Source organism: Tachyglossus aculeatus, chromosome 2, assembly GCF_015852505.1.
Source record: "Tachyglossus aculeatus isolate mTacAcu1 chromosome 2, mTacAcu1.pri, whole genome shotgun sequence".
NCBI classification, from domain to species: Eukaryota; Metazoa; Chordata; class Mammalia; order Monotremata; family Tachyglossidae; genus Tachyglossus; species Tachyglossus aculeatus.
In genome coordinates this window covers 30,729,267-30,746,308 of record NC_052067.1, presented here as the reverse complement: position 1 = coordinate 30,746,308, position 17,042 = coordinate 30,729,267, and positions in this window count along the sequence as shown.

The following is a 17,042-nucleotide window of genomic DNA, read 5'->3' as shown; positions in this document are numbered from 1 at the left end:
AATGCCAACCTTTTCACGGTACTTCAGTCTTATCTCGCCACTGACCTCTTGCCCATGTCCTGGCTCTGGCCTGGAATGCCCTCTCCTTTCATATCCAACAATTCCTCTCCCCACCTTCAAACCTTATTGAAGGCACATCTCCTTCAAGAGGCCTTCCCTGACTAAGCCCTCATTTCCTCTTTTCCCATTTCCTTCTGCAACACTGCGACTTGCTTCCTTTATTCACACCCCCCTACGAAGCCCCACAGCACTTTCTCTATTTATACTAATATCTGTCTCCCCCTCTAGACTGTAAGCTCTTTGTGGGCAGGGAATGTGTCTATTACATTGTTGTATTGTGCTCTCCCAAGTGCTTAGTAATGTGTCCTGAACACAGTAAGTGTTCAATAAATACAATTGATTGATCAATGCTGAACCGATCTTCCACTCTATTGGAGGACAATCATGCTCATTGAATATGATGATGGTATTTACTCCCCCTATTCCCACTGACAAATTCAGATATATTTTCAAGCATCCATTTTCTGATGGAAAAAACAATGAACTAGATGTGAGATGTAGGAGCCCTGATTTCAGCTCTGCAAATTATATCTTTCTTTCCTGAATCTTAAAAAGGTTTGTCCTCATTTTCCAGCTTAGGAGAACAAGGCATAAAGATTCTAAAAAACCACAGAGATTCCATCCTAGAAACAAAGTTCTCCATTTTCTTTTTTATTTTGTGACTTGTTGAATCTCCTTTTGTTTTGATATAAAGCAGAAATGCATTGAGATGCACAAGGCAATGAATAGCTTCTTGGGGTTATCAGACACCCCAGCTCCACTTCATGACTTAACATCCATAACGACTGTGCCAACCTCCGGTATGAATATTATCCATAAACAATTGCACATAATTACATTAGAAAATCACACTGATCAAATAAAAGCAAAGAGTTTGAGGCCAAATATCAGAGGTGGGTAAGTGTTCATCTCTTCCATGACAACACACGCTGCTGTCAAGTCTAACAGAGAGAACTAGGCATATAAAATATAGGCTCCACTTGATGCAATTCAAATAGGATACAAATGGTCTGTATCTATCAGGTTGCAAGGTAGGGCTTTGTTGGTGGGGGCTCAGTGCTATGCTCCTGGTGGGAAAATCTTAAGAAAAGAAAGCCGAAGTTAGGAATGTTAACTTTGGGGCCAGGCTTGTAGTTAGGTAACCTCTGACTCTTGGATGTAATATGTGTCAGTAATCATGAAGATCCATTCCTCTCAAACGTCTCATCTAAGAGGTCTGTTGCCATGAACATTCCCTCAGTGCTGATGGATGACTGTGTTCCAGGACCGACTGTTGGTAATCCCATTTTGTAATTTGATGATTACAGAATAGCTCATGTGAAATGAATTTAGGTGTGCTTCTGGGATAAGTCCAAGTTGAATTAAAAAAACCTATTGATTGATCTCTTTTCCTCCTGTTCCCTCTATATATTCCCATAGCTCACCTCCTACGGAGGCCTTCCCAGACTGAGCCCCCTTGTCCTCTGATCCTCCTCCTCCTCATCCCTCCTACTCCCTCCCTCTGCTCTACCCCCTTTCCCGCCCCACAGCACTTGAGTATATTAGTACATATTTATTATTATTTTATTTTATTACTGATGTACATATATCTATAATTCAGTTTATCCATTTTGATGCTATTGATGCCTGTCCATTTGTTTTGTTTTGCTGTCTGTCTCCCCCTTCTAGACCGTGAGCCCGATGTTGGGTAGGGATTGTCTCAAGCTGTTGTTAAATTGTACTTTCCAAGAGCTTAGCACAGTGCTCTGCACATAGTAAGCGCTCAATAAATACTATTGAATGAATGAATGAATCTTTCTCTTTCCTTGACATATTCAACTCCTTGTGAGCAGGCAATCTGCTTCATGCTTCCATTGTAAGCTCTCTGTAGGCAAGGAATGTGTCTACCAACTCTGTTGTATTGTACTCTCCCAAACCCTTAGTACAGTGCTCTACACATCATAAGCACTCAATCACTACGATTGATTAACAGTACCCAGTGCAATGCATTGCACTCAGTGGGAGCTCAATAACTACCTTACTACTATTATTTCTGCTGTAGACCGTAAGTTCCTTGAGAGCAGGGATCGGGTCAAACGACTATTGTATAGTACTTTTCCAAGAGTTTAGTACAGTGCTCTTTAAAAGTTAGAGCTCAATAAATATCACTGATTGATTGAATGATTACTACTTAATCCTAACCCGAGCTAGACCGGCTTGGAATTCTAGCAAGGTTATCCAACCAATCAATCAATCAATCAATCATATTTATTGAGCGCTTACTGTGTGCAGAGCACTGTACTAAGCACTTGGGAAGTACAAGTTGGCAACATATAGAGACAGTCCCTACCCAACAGTGGGCTCACAGTCTAATAGGGGGAGACAGAGAACAAAACCAAACATACTAACAAAATAAAATAAATAGAATAGATATGGACAAGTAAAATAAATGAATAAATAAATAGAGTAATAAATATGTACAAACATATATACATATATACAGGTATAGTGCTGCTCCTCCCTGGGTACAGGACTTTGTTTCTAAGGGCTTCTTGGCACCCTTGCTTTCCCAAACGGACTTCCCAAAGGACTTCAGCTCATTTCAACTCCTTGGCAAAAAGCAAAACTGCCATTTACTGTCTCCTTTTTATTGAACCCTTTCTCTAGTGTTATTCCTATGCTGGTATTGGTTCTAATTTTCTCTTGGCAATTAGATGGAGAAGTTCCCCGCATCTGTGCCTCTCCTTGCCAACTCTTCAGCAACAGGTTACGTCTTGAGCCAACAAAATTGAAAATGACTCTGTTTTGGCAGGTGCTCTTCATTTACAAACCTTACCTTCGGCTTAGCTACATTCCAGAGAAAAAGCTTCTCAGTGGATTTCAAATATCTTCCCTTTCATTTGAGAAGACATATATATACACCATAAATTCTAAAGGAAACTCTTATCTACAAAAGTTTTTGAAAAAGAGCATTCTCCCACCCATCACTCCACTCTCCGTGAGCACAAAGAGGCTCTATATGAGGCCGTTCCACTATATGTTATCTTTGCTTTGCAGCCCTAGAAGCAAATGACGCTGGAGGGTGGCGAGGCAGATTCAGCAGTCACAGAGCTCCAGTATTTATGTTGCTCACAAAGCATTTGCTGGCCCACTCTCTGGTTAGAATTTGGTTCAATTAAGGAATAACAAAACTGTTTGGCTGCCAGCCATTAGCTCATTGTCTCCCTGATCCAGGCCTTGGGTTAGCTCCACGTGAAAATATGGGAAATGGATGAAAGGAGGCTTCACTCCCCCACCCTCCCTGTGGGGTCCAATAATCCTGGAATTTCAGGCAACAGGGAACCATAGAGATCAGGGTGTTAGTGGAAGGGAGAAGATTACAACTTCAAGCTCTTGACGTAAGTTCTACCTTCGGGGAACACCCCTGAACAAAATGCTTGGGATATGATAGAGCAGGAAGTGTGCTTAATCACAATTCAATGGAACTTAACACGTAATATCTGTCCTTATTACTAATAAAGCAGAACATGATTATTCCTTCAGGTCTCTTGTAGGATTTCCAACAGGAAGAAAACAAAAATCATCCTTGCAAGTGCTTAGTACAGTGCTCTGCACACATTTAGTGCTCAATAAATATGATTGAATGAATGAATTAATTAATGAATGAAAAAAACTAGCCCTCCCCATCACCAAAGATGAAGTGAGCATTAACTCTATCCATTCGTTTTTCACCTTTTGAGTAGACAGATATTAAATTCCAGTGCCTTACACACACACACACACACACACACACACACACACACACACAGAGTTATGAATCCAAATCCCTTTATACAACTAGGGTAATGCCGGGTGTCCCAGGACGGAGATTAATAAAGGCAGATTTTTCTTTTTAATGGTAAGCATTTACTACTGCCAAGCACTGTACTAAGTGCTGGGGCTGATACAAGCTAATCAGGTTGGGGACAGTCCCTGTCCCACACACGCTCACAGTCTTAATCTCCATTTTACAGATATCTGAGGCACAGAGAAGTTAGGTGACTTGACCAAGTTCACAGAGCAGACAAGTAGCAGAGCCAGGATTAGAACTCAGGTCTTCTGACTCCCAGTGCCCTTTTCACTAAGCTGCATTGCTTCTCATTTAATACTAGTGTCTATTTCCTCAAAAAAATGCATGCTGTTGTGACCTGGTTAACTTCATACGTTGGGGAAGGAATCACTATTGCTATAGCTCATAACCAAATTTTCCCACAAATGCTAATCTGTTAGAAAAATAAAAACTGGTCAACCAAACTAAGAAAGCCAGGGTACATCTACCTGTGATAGAGGTGTAGTTCACAATATCAGCATGACCATGTAGCTCTTCCTTAGGGATTTTCTGCAACACTGTGCTAGCTGTGGTGTTATTTATGTAGTCTGAAGGCATTAGATAATTTTTTTTTTTTGGGGTCACATTGTTCCAAAAAATGCGCCTCTGAAAGCTGGGCAACAGAATCTACATATCAAGATAAACTAGGAATTATTATTGAAAATATCTGGAACTGGGTTTGTTTGTAGGAAATTTATCTTCCAGAAGACACAACTATACAAACAACCAATCATTAAAATTTATACAGATGAATGGAGGAGGGGAGTAGAGGAAAGAAAAAGGTATGAGGGGGGAAAATAGAGAGAGAGAGAGAGAGGGAGAGAGAGGAGAGATGTGGGTCTTCGGGAAGCAGCGTGACAGTGGAAAGTGCACGGGCTTGGGAGTCCGAGGTCATGGGTTCTAATTCCGGCTCCACCACTTGTCAGCTGTGTGACTTTGGGCAAGTCACTTAACTTCTCTGTGCCTCAGTTACCTCATCTGCAAAATGGGGATTAAGACTGTGAGCCCCACGTGGGACAACCTGATTACCTTGTATCTACCCCAGCGCTTAGAACAGTGCTTGGCACGTAGTAAGCACTTAACAAATACCATTATTATTATTATTTAGCACCGAACAAAGTGCTAGGACCAGGTGAGTTCCACATCTTAAAAAAGGTGGCCCACCATTGGTAAGACACACATGTGAGTTGTTTTCCAGTAGTGGTGATGGTTTGCATGGAGTCATTCGCACTGTCTTTCCCAGTCCCTCTGCGTCCAACAGCATCTTCGGAGATGGGTGGTTAGAATATGGGTGAACTCCTTTGGTCATGGAACCATTTATCTTTGTGAGCTCCTCAGGAGCAGGCCCTACTGGGGCCTCATCTGGTGAGTACACTGTCACTGAGTGAGACAGTCACCATCACTAAACTACTCATTGGGGTCTTCACTGGGAAAAACCTTATAGAGCTTCTAAATGAACCAAAATTTAAAATTACACTTTACCAATGCAGACCATGCTCAAAACATTCTATAAAATTAAAATACCATGCTTCCAAAGGACATCTTCACATCAGGCAGAAACTCCTCACCCTCGGCTTCAAGGCTGTCCATCACCTTGCCCCCTCCTACCTCACCTCCCTTCTCTCCTTCTCCAGCCCAGCCCGCACCCTCCGCTCCTCTGCCGCTAACCTCCTCACCGTGCCTCGTTCTTGCCTGTCCCGCCGTCGACCCCCGGCCCACGTCATCCCCCTGGCCTGGAATGCCCTCCTTCCCAACATCCGCCAAGCTAGCTCTCTTCCTCCCTTCAAGGCCCTACTGAGAGCTCACCTCCTCCAGGAGGCCTTCCCAGACTGAGCCCCCTCCTTCCTCTCCTCCTCGTCCCCCTCTCCATCCCCCTGTTTTACCTCCTTCCCTTCCCCACAGCACCTGTATATATGTATATGTGTTTGTACATATTTATTACTCTATTTATTTATTTATTTTACTTGTACTTATCTATTCTATTTATTTTATTTTGTTAATATGTTTGGTTTTGTTCTCTGTCTCCCGCTTCTAGACTGCGAGCCCACTGTTGGGTAGGGACCGTCTCTATATGTTGCCAACTTGTACTTCCCAAGCACTTAGTACAGTGCTCTGCACACAGTAAGAGCTCAATAAATACGATTGATGATGATGATGATGTGTTGCCGACTTGTACTTCCCAAGTGCTTAGTACAGTGCTCTGCACACAGTAAGCGCTCAATAAATATAATTGATTGATTGATTGATCTTCAAATAGGATTAATTATTGTCCTATTTACTTGCTTACTTTGAATTATAAAATTTTCACCACAGTACTGGATAATCACTTACAGTCACTCCTAAAGAATTAATTCACTCCAAATAAGTGATGCTGCCATCTTTTTTTTCCAAAAAAAAAAAAAAAAGGAAAGCTATAACCCCTCCCCACCCAGTTTTCCACGCCCTTGGATGTTATGCATGATGATGTCTATTGTTCCTTGGAATGCAATTAGTCTTGACTCCCAGAGGGATATTAATTAGACCCATATCATTTCAAACAGGAGACCCCTTCAATCATTATTTTCATGGCGCTGACAGGGCGTTGATTCCTTTGAGGAGGAATGTCAAACTTATTCCCCAGGATGGGCTGCTAATGTAATTAGACACTCATTCTTGGGTCATGCTAAAATTGCACGGAAAAGCCTGGAAACCTGGACAGTGGGAGTAGGAACAGCAATCCTTTCAGCCCAGCAATTCTTTCAGCTCTTTTCTGGTGGCAGAAAAGAGAGGGAGAGAGAGGTAGAAGTTACTGCTGCTATGTCATTTAACTAAGGGGCAGTAAGGTACAGTGGTGTTGGGGCAGAGGCTGTTGCAGGGGTGGCAGGGGGAATCAATCAATCAATCGTATTTATTGAGTGCTTACTGTGTTCAGAGCACTGTACTATGCACTTGGAAAGTACAAGTTTGCAACATATAGAGACAGTCCCTTCCCAACAGTGGGCTCACAGTCTAGAAGCTTCAGGGGAGGTAGGCAACCACAGAGGCTGAGGGGTGGAGATTAATAATAATAATTTTGGTATTTGTTAACCAGGATGGAGAATAATCATTTTGCTATTTGTTAACCGCTCTGTGCCAGGCACTGTTCTGAGCGCTGGGGTAGGTACGAGGTAATTGAGTTGGACACAGTCCCTGTTCCACATAGGGCTCACGGCCTTAATCTCTATTTTACAGATGAGGTAACTGAGGCACAGAGAAGTGAGGTGACTTGCCCAAGGTCACACAGCAGACGAGTGGCAGAGCCGGAAATAGGACCCAGATCCTTGTGACTCCCAGGACCGTTGTCTATCCACTAGGCCACGCTGCTTTTAGACTGTGAGCCCTCTGTTGGGTAGGGACTGTCTCTATATGTTGCCAACTTGTACTTCCCAAGCGCTTAGTACAGTGCTCTGCACACAGTAAGCGCTCAATAAATACGATTGATTGATTGTTCATATTTATTACTCTATTTATTTTACTTGTACATACCTATTCTATTTATTTTATTTTGTTAGTATGTTTGGTTTTGTTCTCTGTCTCCCCCTTTTAGACTGTGAGCCCACTGTTGGGTAGGGACTGTCTCTATATGTTGCCAACTTGTACTTCCCAAGTGCTTAGTACAGTGCTCTGCACACAGTAAGCGCTCAATAAATGCGATTGATGATGATGCTTCTCAAATGCACTAAAATCTGGCCAATTCTTCCTATGCCACCTCATTTGTAACAGCTGCCCTTTCCTTCTGACTCCAATTGCTACCACCCTGATCCAAGGTCTTATCATAGCCCAGCTAGACTATCGCATCAGCCTACTCACTGGCCTCCCTGCCTCCAGTATCTCCCTCCCCGAGTCTTTATCTCTTACTGCTGCATGGACCATCTTCTTGAAGCATCTTCTTGATCCCACCTAGATCACTGCACCAGCTTCCGTGCTGACCTTCCAACCTCCTCACTCCGCTGTTCGTTTTATCTTTCTACAAAAATGTTCAGCATTTGGAGAGGCCCGCCTGCCCGCCATCACACCGCGTGGCCCCTGCTGCTCCTGGAAGGATCCTCTCCTCAGAGTGCCGCCATAGACGCCCAGGACTCCGTTCTCGAGAGGCCCTCCCGCCCGCCATCACACCGCGTGGCCCCCGCTGCTCCCGGATGGATCCTCTCCTCAGAGTGCCGCCATAGACCACCTGTATATATGTATATATGTTTGTACATATTTATTACTCTATTTATTTATTTATTTATTTTGCTTGTACATATCTATTCTATTTATTTTATTTTGTTAGTATGTTTGGTTTTGTTCTCTGTCTCCCCCTTCTAGACTGTGAGCCCACTGTTGGGTAGGGACTGTCTCTATATGTTGCCAATTTGTACTACCCAAGTGCTTAGTACAGTGCTCTGCACAAAGTAAGCGCTCAATAAATACAAATGATGATGATGATGATGAAGCATAGCTTGGCACACATCTCTCCACTCCCCAAAATCCTCTAAAGGCTTCCCATTTCCCACTGCTTTAAGCAATGACTCCTCAGGATGGGCTTAAAGGCTCTCCACCATCCTACCTCCTACATGCTGGTCCCTTTCCTGCTACTTCCCAGCTGTCACTCTTCTCCTTCCCAAGCCCATCTTCTAACTGCATTCTGCTCTTTATTTTCTGGCTTTTGTTCCCTCACTCATGTTGTTCCCCTGGCCTGGAACTCCCTCCCCACCATAACCCAACAGACCACTTGCTCTTTCCAGGCTCAAAACCTTCCTAAAATCCCACTTCCCCTAACAAGCATTCCTTATTAGCTCCCAACACCCCAAGTCACATCAACTCCAACAGCCACCTCCAGCACTTACATATTTATTTTTATCTTTCTTCAGCAGCATATCCGTACCTAAGGATAGTCAATTGTTCACCCTATTATTTGATTTATAAATAGTTTTATGTCTGTTTTCATTCATTCCATTATATTTATAGAGCGCTTACTGTGTGCGGAGCACTGTACTAAGTGCTTGGAAAGTACAATTTGGCAACAGCTAGAGACAGTCCCTACCCAACAACGGGCTCACAGTCTAGAAGGGGGAAATAATAATCATGGCATTTGTGAAGCGCTTACTATGTGCCAAGCGCTGTTCTAAGCACTGGGATAGAGACATGGTTATCAGGTTGCCCCCATGGAGCTCACAGTCTTAATCCCCGTTTTACAGATGAGGTAACTGAGGCCCAGAGAAGTTAAATGACTTGCCCAAAGTCACACAGCTGCGCTTGCTGTGTGCCAAGCACTGTTCTGGGTGCTGGGGGGGATGCGGGGTGATCGGGTTGTCCCACGGGGGGCTCACGGTCTTCATCCCCATTTTCCAGATGAGGAAACTGAGGCACAGACAGGTGAAGTGACTTGCCCAGGGTCACGCGGCTGAGAAGTGGCGGAGCTGGGATTAGAACCCATGACCTCTGACTCCCAAGCCTGGGCTCTTTCCACTGAGCCCCGCTGCTTCTCATTGCTTACCACCCAGCGGCCACTCATTCACTCATCCAGTCGTATTTAGTTCATTCATTCATCCAGTCGTATTTACTGAGCATTTACTGTGTGCAGAGCACTGAACTAGGCGCTTAATCCTTGTGTTTCTAGGTGGTGCTTTTATTACCAAAGCACCTTATATTACTTAATTACTTAGAGAAGCAGCGTGGCTTTAGTGGAAAAAGCCCGGGCTTGGGGGTCGGAGGACGTGGGTTCTAGTCCCTGCTCTGCCACCTGTCGCTGTGTGACCTCGGGCAAGCCGCTTGATTTCTCTGTGCCTCAGGTTCCTCATCTGTAAAATGTGGATTAAGATGTGAGCCCCATGTGGGGCAACCTGATTACCTTGTATGCCCTCCAGCACTTAGAACAAGGCTTGGCACATAGTAAGCGCATAACAAATACCAACATTATTATTATCATTATTACTTAGTTATTTACTCCTCACAACATCCCTGCAAGGTTGGGTTTAGGTATTATTATGCCCAATTTACAACTGGGGAAATTGAGGTACGGGGAGGTTGAGTGACTTGCCCAAGGCCACACAGGGAACTCGTGTCAGAGCCAGGATTCGAACCCGGAGCTGTCTCCCCCTCTTCAAAGCCCTACTGAGAGCCCACCTCCTTCAGGAGGCCTTCCCAGATTGAGCCCCCCTTTTCCTCTGCTCCTCCTCCCTTCCCCACCACCCCTACTCCCTCCCTCTGCTCTACCCCCTTCTCTGCCCCAGAGCACTTGTGTATATTTGTACATATTTATTATTCTATTTATTTTATTAATGATGTATATATCTGTAATTCTATTTATCTATTTTGATGTTATTGATGTTATCGTTTTGTACTGTTCATTCATTCATTCAATCGTATTTATTGAGCTCTTACTGTGTGCAGGGCACTGTACTAAGCGCTTGGGAAGTATAATTTGGCACCATATAGAGACGGTCCCTACCCAACAGTAGGCTCACAGTCTAGAAGTATTGCTGTCTGTCTCCCCCTTCTAGACTGTAAGCCCGTTGTTGGGTAGGGATTGTCTCTATCTGTTGCGGAATTGTACTTTCCAAGCGCTCAGTACAGTGCTCTGCACGCAGCAGGTGCTCAATAAATATGACTGACTGAATGAATGAAGTGACGGAGCTGGGATTAGAACCCACGACCTCTAACTCCCAAGCCCAGGCTTATTCCATTAAGCCACGCCGCTTCCCACATTCGAGTGCAACCAGCTTGTGGACGGGGAATAATTCTTATGCATCTGTTGTATTTTTCCTGGTGCTTAGGACAGTGCATTGCACCCAGTGGGCCCTCAGTAAGTGCCATTACTACTATTGCCGCAAAATGCTGCTTAGTGACCTCATTATATGACAATGCATACACACCCAGCATAACATAATGACATAGTATGGGACAGGAAGGGTGACAGATTGTTCTTGCTTCAGGGCAGCTAAATGTGCGAAACCTGTGCTGCTGGTTGGCTCAGAAATCTGGCAAGAACGCTTGAGTGGGAGAAAAGAGAGGGGCTATTGCCTTTTCCTGCCACTGTTTCTCTCCCACAGAAAGCAGTATTGTTCAAAATGACTTTCAGGTACCAAGGTATTCACTTAATCAAGGGCTAGAACAGCTAATTAAATCATTTCAACATCCCTTACCAATTTAATTTTTTTCCCTTGAAAAACTGAATTTGGAAGCCACTAGATGGCATCGTCTTACTTGCTCATGGTTTGGCAAAACTAATTTTTATAAAATATTTGCACTGCCCAGATTATTTTACAAGATAATTTCATTACGCTAATTCTTCTCAAAATTTGTCCTTAAAAGTACCGCTAAGTTATTACTAGGAAACACAGGAAATCGAAGCATATAGATAAACAATATTTCACTGGGAGTCAATATTCCAAAGCTCTATGATAAGTGGATAATATTGCTTAGATTGAGAAAATGAGACCAAGGACTTTATCCAACCCTATGGATATATACAAAATAAGGAACCATTCATGCTTTAAATGATTGTCGTTGGATGAGTAAACCTGCTGTGGTTAACATAAAAAAGAGGAACTATCTCAAGTCATTTGCCCTTACTCACTAGTTTAATAAAGGGATCTTGGAAACCAAGGAAATAGGAGGCCCATCGAAAAAGATGTTAATACCCAAAGGCATTACGAAGGCAGAAAAACTGCTCAGGAGGTAGAGTTTTTTTGTTTCTAACAGATCTGCAAGGAAAAATATAATCCCAATGGATTTTCTATAATGCTCTTAAATCAGAATCATTTTCTTTGGTCAGCAAAAATCTCCTCCTTTCACATCAAACTCAACATTTCATAAAACTAATATTTAACATCCCCTAGGCTACAATTTTCCACAAATTCTCTCTCTCTCTCTCTCTCTTTCCCTCTCTCCCCCCATATACATATACTTATATATGTGTTCATATAAACACTTAAATTACAAATGTTCTTCGGATTTGTAAATAACAATTCTGATGGTCACATTTTACAATTGTCACTGAAAAGGCTGTTTTGTGGCTGATAATTCCTTCCACCCCAAAAATTAAAAGATTGTCCTCTCCTATAGTGTTGTTTATATTACTTGCAGAGTCTAATAACATTTCATTTCTGCCTTTGATGGGACATTCTTCTCAAAATCTCTGCTCCAAGGTATTTACTCCATGCCCAATTGCTCTCATACTCTAGCAGTGAATTATCCCAGCTGTCCACATACAAGAAGCATAAGGGAAGATTTTGCTCCATTGCATCTTTCAGCTTTCTTTTGTCCTCCTTATTTGTAGAAAGGCAGCTTTAGCTCACCATACAGCAACTACTCAGGTACCTAGTTGAGGTTAAGTCTAATCACATGACCCTCTAAATAAAGCAAGGACAGTTGCTTTTTGCTAACTGACTGGTTGTAAGGCAAGAGCATATTTTTTGTGACCATGTCTTACAGTTTTTCACTAACCTAATAGTAGGTTAAATATCACACATAGGCGATAGGATGGAACTGCTTAGTGAGTCGGATGTGGCATTTGTGGTCCGTCTATTCTCAGAGCCATATAAGAGTTGTACACTATAATTGCTCTAAAGACAGTACAAAAAATGTATGTTTACTCAACATTCTAAAAAAAATGAATATTGACAATAAAGCAATTCTATGTGTAATTAGCAAACATAGTAGTGGGAGGTCGATAGGTCTTGAGATTAGATGTCAATCAAACTAAAATACAAAAACAAGTGAATCAAAGACAGTACATGCACAAACAAGCACCACAGAGGAGTGGTATTTTTGTCTCGTGATTCAAGCCAATAATAGTTGAACCCTGTCTACTTTCTGCTCTGTCTGAAGACGGAGACAATATTAGCACCACAATGATAGTCTCCCAATGGACAAGATGGCTTTCTTGACTCAGTTTTCTTCCTTAGTCACTGGACAAAGTGCTGCCTAAGTAGCAAAATCAGGGGCAGTATGCATTTTTGATTAGCTGCTGGAGATCCTCAGTTGTAGAGTTTGAGTTTTCTGCCCAGAAACTGCCCTTGCAATTTCAACCACAAGTGTATCTGCTCTGTCTTCATTCTTTAAAACAAAATACTTTATGAACATTCATTGGCCTGCTGCAGTCAATTCACTTTTGTTTTTAATTTTAAATGTATTTGAAAGTATGTCCCTACCTTTCATGAGACCAAAAGTTCAAGCTATCAGTCAAGGAGAAAGGAAGGCAGGAAAGAAGAGAAAAGAAAGCAAGGTCTGCAGTTCCCCCAACCCTAGACCATCCTGCCAAATAATTCTTTCTTACTTTCCTCTCTCTTCTTTTCTTCCTCTCCAACTGCCCCACTAAAATGATGGCTTCAGTTGGCTTGGGCCTTAGGCAAGCCCCTCATTTGAACTCTCTGAGGATTGATTGTACCTTGAAAAATCTCAGGGTGGGGGAGGAAATGGACCCTGAATTTGTTGAAGCTCACGATAAACTAGCAGATTACCTAAATTGGCCTCAGGACCAACTAATACAACAGGCTATGCATTCTGGGCAATTTATTCCTAATTCCATCATGAAATCTGGAATATTATAAGAGCGACAAAGATTTTGAGTTCTGCCACGATAGTCTCCTCCACACAGGCTTTTCAATACATGCACAGAAAGTTATTCAAAAAAATAATTTGATATCTCTGTATTCAGAAACACAGTGTTCTGTCATTTTAGGGAGTTTACTTGTGATAACAGATACTGAATCAATCAATCAATCATATTTATTGAGTGCTTACTGTGCGCAGAGCACTGGACTAAGCGCTTGGGAAGTACAAGTTACCAATATATAGAGACAGTCCCTACCCAACAGTGGGCTCACAGTCTAAAAGGGGGAGACAGAGAACAAAACCAAACATACTAACTAAATAAAATAAATAGAATAGATATGTACAAGTAAAATAGAGTAATAAATATGTACAAACATATATACATATATACAGGTGCTGTGGGGAAGGGAAGGAGGTAAGATGGGGGGATGGAGGGGGGACGAGGGAGAGAGGAAGGAAGGGGCTCAGTCTGGAAAGGCCTCCTGGAGGAGGTGATCTCTCAGTAGGGCCTTGAAGGGAGGAAGAGAGCTGAATAAAACAATCCATAAGAATAAAACTATGGAAAGTGACCATAGACATCTAATAAAAGAGATGGAAAACACCATCCAAATAGGGAAGGGAAGTTTGTGGAACTAGAAATTTTACTGATGTGAAACTTCCTTTGTTTTCCTCCAAAAATGATTTTGTAGATGATTTGGACCACAGAGTATTCCACAGTGTTTAATTTATTTCAGCGATTGGTGGACACCAGCCAGGAACTTCTGGAATTGGCTGTTTCAGAGCCCTGGCACCTGTGGGAGCCTTGTAAAGCTGAAAGCCTAATGCACAAGTAACAGACCTCACACAGTTGTGGGGCCCTGCTACCTTTCATCGAAAGTTATAAACTAATATTACACTCCTCTAGTTAGAGCCCTGATGTTAATACCTAAAGTGCCTTTGGATTTACTGAGTTCCTTCACCACTGAAAATTATTGTTGCAAACTTTTATTGCTCACTCTATTTCCAAGTGGGTTTAGGGTTGGGATTTGGGGTCAAGGAAGGTGATTGTTAACTTCTTTAATATATTATGATGCCTCTCTGACAGCTTCACTTGATTAGCAGGAACTGCTCAGAAACAGAAAATCCGGAAAGACTTTTTGCTCCTCTCAAATTTACTCTCTAGCCAAACTTAGCTCTCCTCTATCCCGACTGCAACCTCTTGCTCATGTTTTCCCCTTGCCTGGAACCGCCTCTCTTCCACAATTCTACCGGACCTTAGCTCTCCCCGTCTATAAATCCCTCCCCAAATCCCACCTCCTCCTGGAAGTTTTTCTCGATTAACTCATAATAATAATAACAATGATAATAACGATGGAATTTGTTACGCGCTTACTATGTACCAAGCACTGTTAATTTCCCAATCCTAATAGCCTAACATTAACCTTCAGCACTCCTGTATTTTATTCCTATCCTCAGCTTTCGTGTCTATATAAGTTTATTTATATTTTTCTATTTATCTAAAATTTAATCATTTTATTCATTCTCCCTCTTCCTTAGATTGGGAGTGTTGTGAGGGACACAGACTGTTTCCAATCTGAATATCCGGTATCTACCCCAGGGCTTAGAAGATTGTAGGCACTTAATAAACATCACAATTTGTTATCATTGTTGTTTTACCATTATTATTTCTTTGGGGTTTTTTTAATGGTATTGGTTAGGTGCTTACTGTGTGCCAGAAACTGATCTAAGCTCTGGGGTAGATACAAGCTAATCAGGTTGGACACAGTCCATGTCCCATATGGGGCTCATAGTCTTAATCTCCATTTTACACATGAGGTGACTGGGGCAGAGAGAAGTGAAGTGACCTGCCCAAGGTCACACAGCAGAGAAGTACCAGAGAAGTGGCAGAGCTAGGATTAGAACCCAGGTCCTTCTGATTCCCAGGCCCGTATTCTATTCATCATCAATCTTATTTATTGAGCGCTTACTATGTGCAGAGCACTGTACTAAGCTCTTGGGAAGTACAAATTGGCAACATAAAGAGACAGTCCCTACCCAACGTTGGGCTCACAGTCTAAAATTGTTCTATTCAATTGTTTTACCCTGCTACTGCTTTGCATTTTATCCTTATTCATCCTCCAGATATAACTATAGGTAAAGTAATTTTGTCAATCTGCTCCACTAAATTGGAAGCGCCTCGAGGGCAGGTAAAGCGTGTTTTTTTTTCTGTTATACTTTAACAAGCACTTAGTACAGGGCCTAGGACTTAGAAGCCTCTCAATAAATACCACAAAAAAATCGAGGAGGGCCTCAGTAAAGAACTTGAGATGAAGATGAAACTAGATTTACGGACCAATAAGGAAAAAGCATCTACCACATTAAGGGCTGTCCCTCCTTCACTGCCATCTTCAACCTTTCGCTCTCCAATGGCCCTTCTTGGAAGCCAGAAAACCTTGCCCACATAACTTCAACAGTTCAGGTTTTCCAGAAACCATGGACGATTGGGCCAGGCATCCTGGGAGAAGAGTAGAGGTCCCGACAGGCATGAGGTTTCTCAAATACAGCCATTCTGACTTACCATTTTTTTATTGGATTTGTTAAGCGCTTATCACGTCAGGCACTGTACTAAATGCTGTGGTAGGAACAAGATAATCAGGTTGGAGCTGTGGTAGGAACAAGATAATCAGGTTGGACTGATTATCTTGATAATCCATGTCCCCCATGGGGCTCACAGTCATAATCCCCATTTTACAGATGAGGAAACTAAGGCAAAGAGAAGTTCAGTGATTGGCCCAAAGTCACACAGTAGACAAATGACAGAGCTGGGATAAAAACCTGGCTCCTTCTGACTCTCAGGCTTATGCTTTAGAGAAGCAGCGTGGCTCAGTGGAAAGGGCACAGGCTTGGAGTCAGAGGTCATGGGTTCGAATCCCGGCTCCGCCACATGTCTGCTGTGTGACCTTGGGCAAGTCACTTAACTTCTCTGAGCCTCAGTTACCTCATCTGTAAAATGGGGATTAAGACTGTGAGCCCCACGTGGGACAACCTGATCACCGTGTATCCCCCCCAGTGCTTAGAACAGTGTTTTGCACATAGTAAGTGCTTAACAAATGCCATTATTATTATTATTATTATCCACTAGGACGCATTGTTTCTCTAAAGTTCACTGTTCCTCTAATGTCTGATGCTAAGCAAATGGGTGATGTCGGTAAACTACTCTGGAAAGTTTCCAATCAGTGCAATAAATTCTGTAATTAAGAAGTTTCCCAGACAATCTCTTTCCTGCATGCCCCGTCCCTGGTAGGGGAACCCTGTCTTGCCTGCCTTCACCTCCTCAGTTCCTGTGGCTTTCATGCTCTCCGATCTCACCTCCAAAGCTGCCTGAGCAGAGCAGAGGTAAAGTGGGTGACCAACAAACCCTCAGAGGGTGCTAGAAATAGGAACATCTGTGGCCTGGCCAGGCTGAATAATGCTGCAGCAGTGGTGGTAGTGATGGATGCCAGCCGAGGGCAGCTCCATCTCTAGTCCCTTTTTGGCTCCAAGGGGCAGAGAGGGCTAGCCGTGGTTGCCCGCCATGCCCCCAAATCCCCCGTGAAGT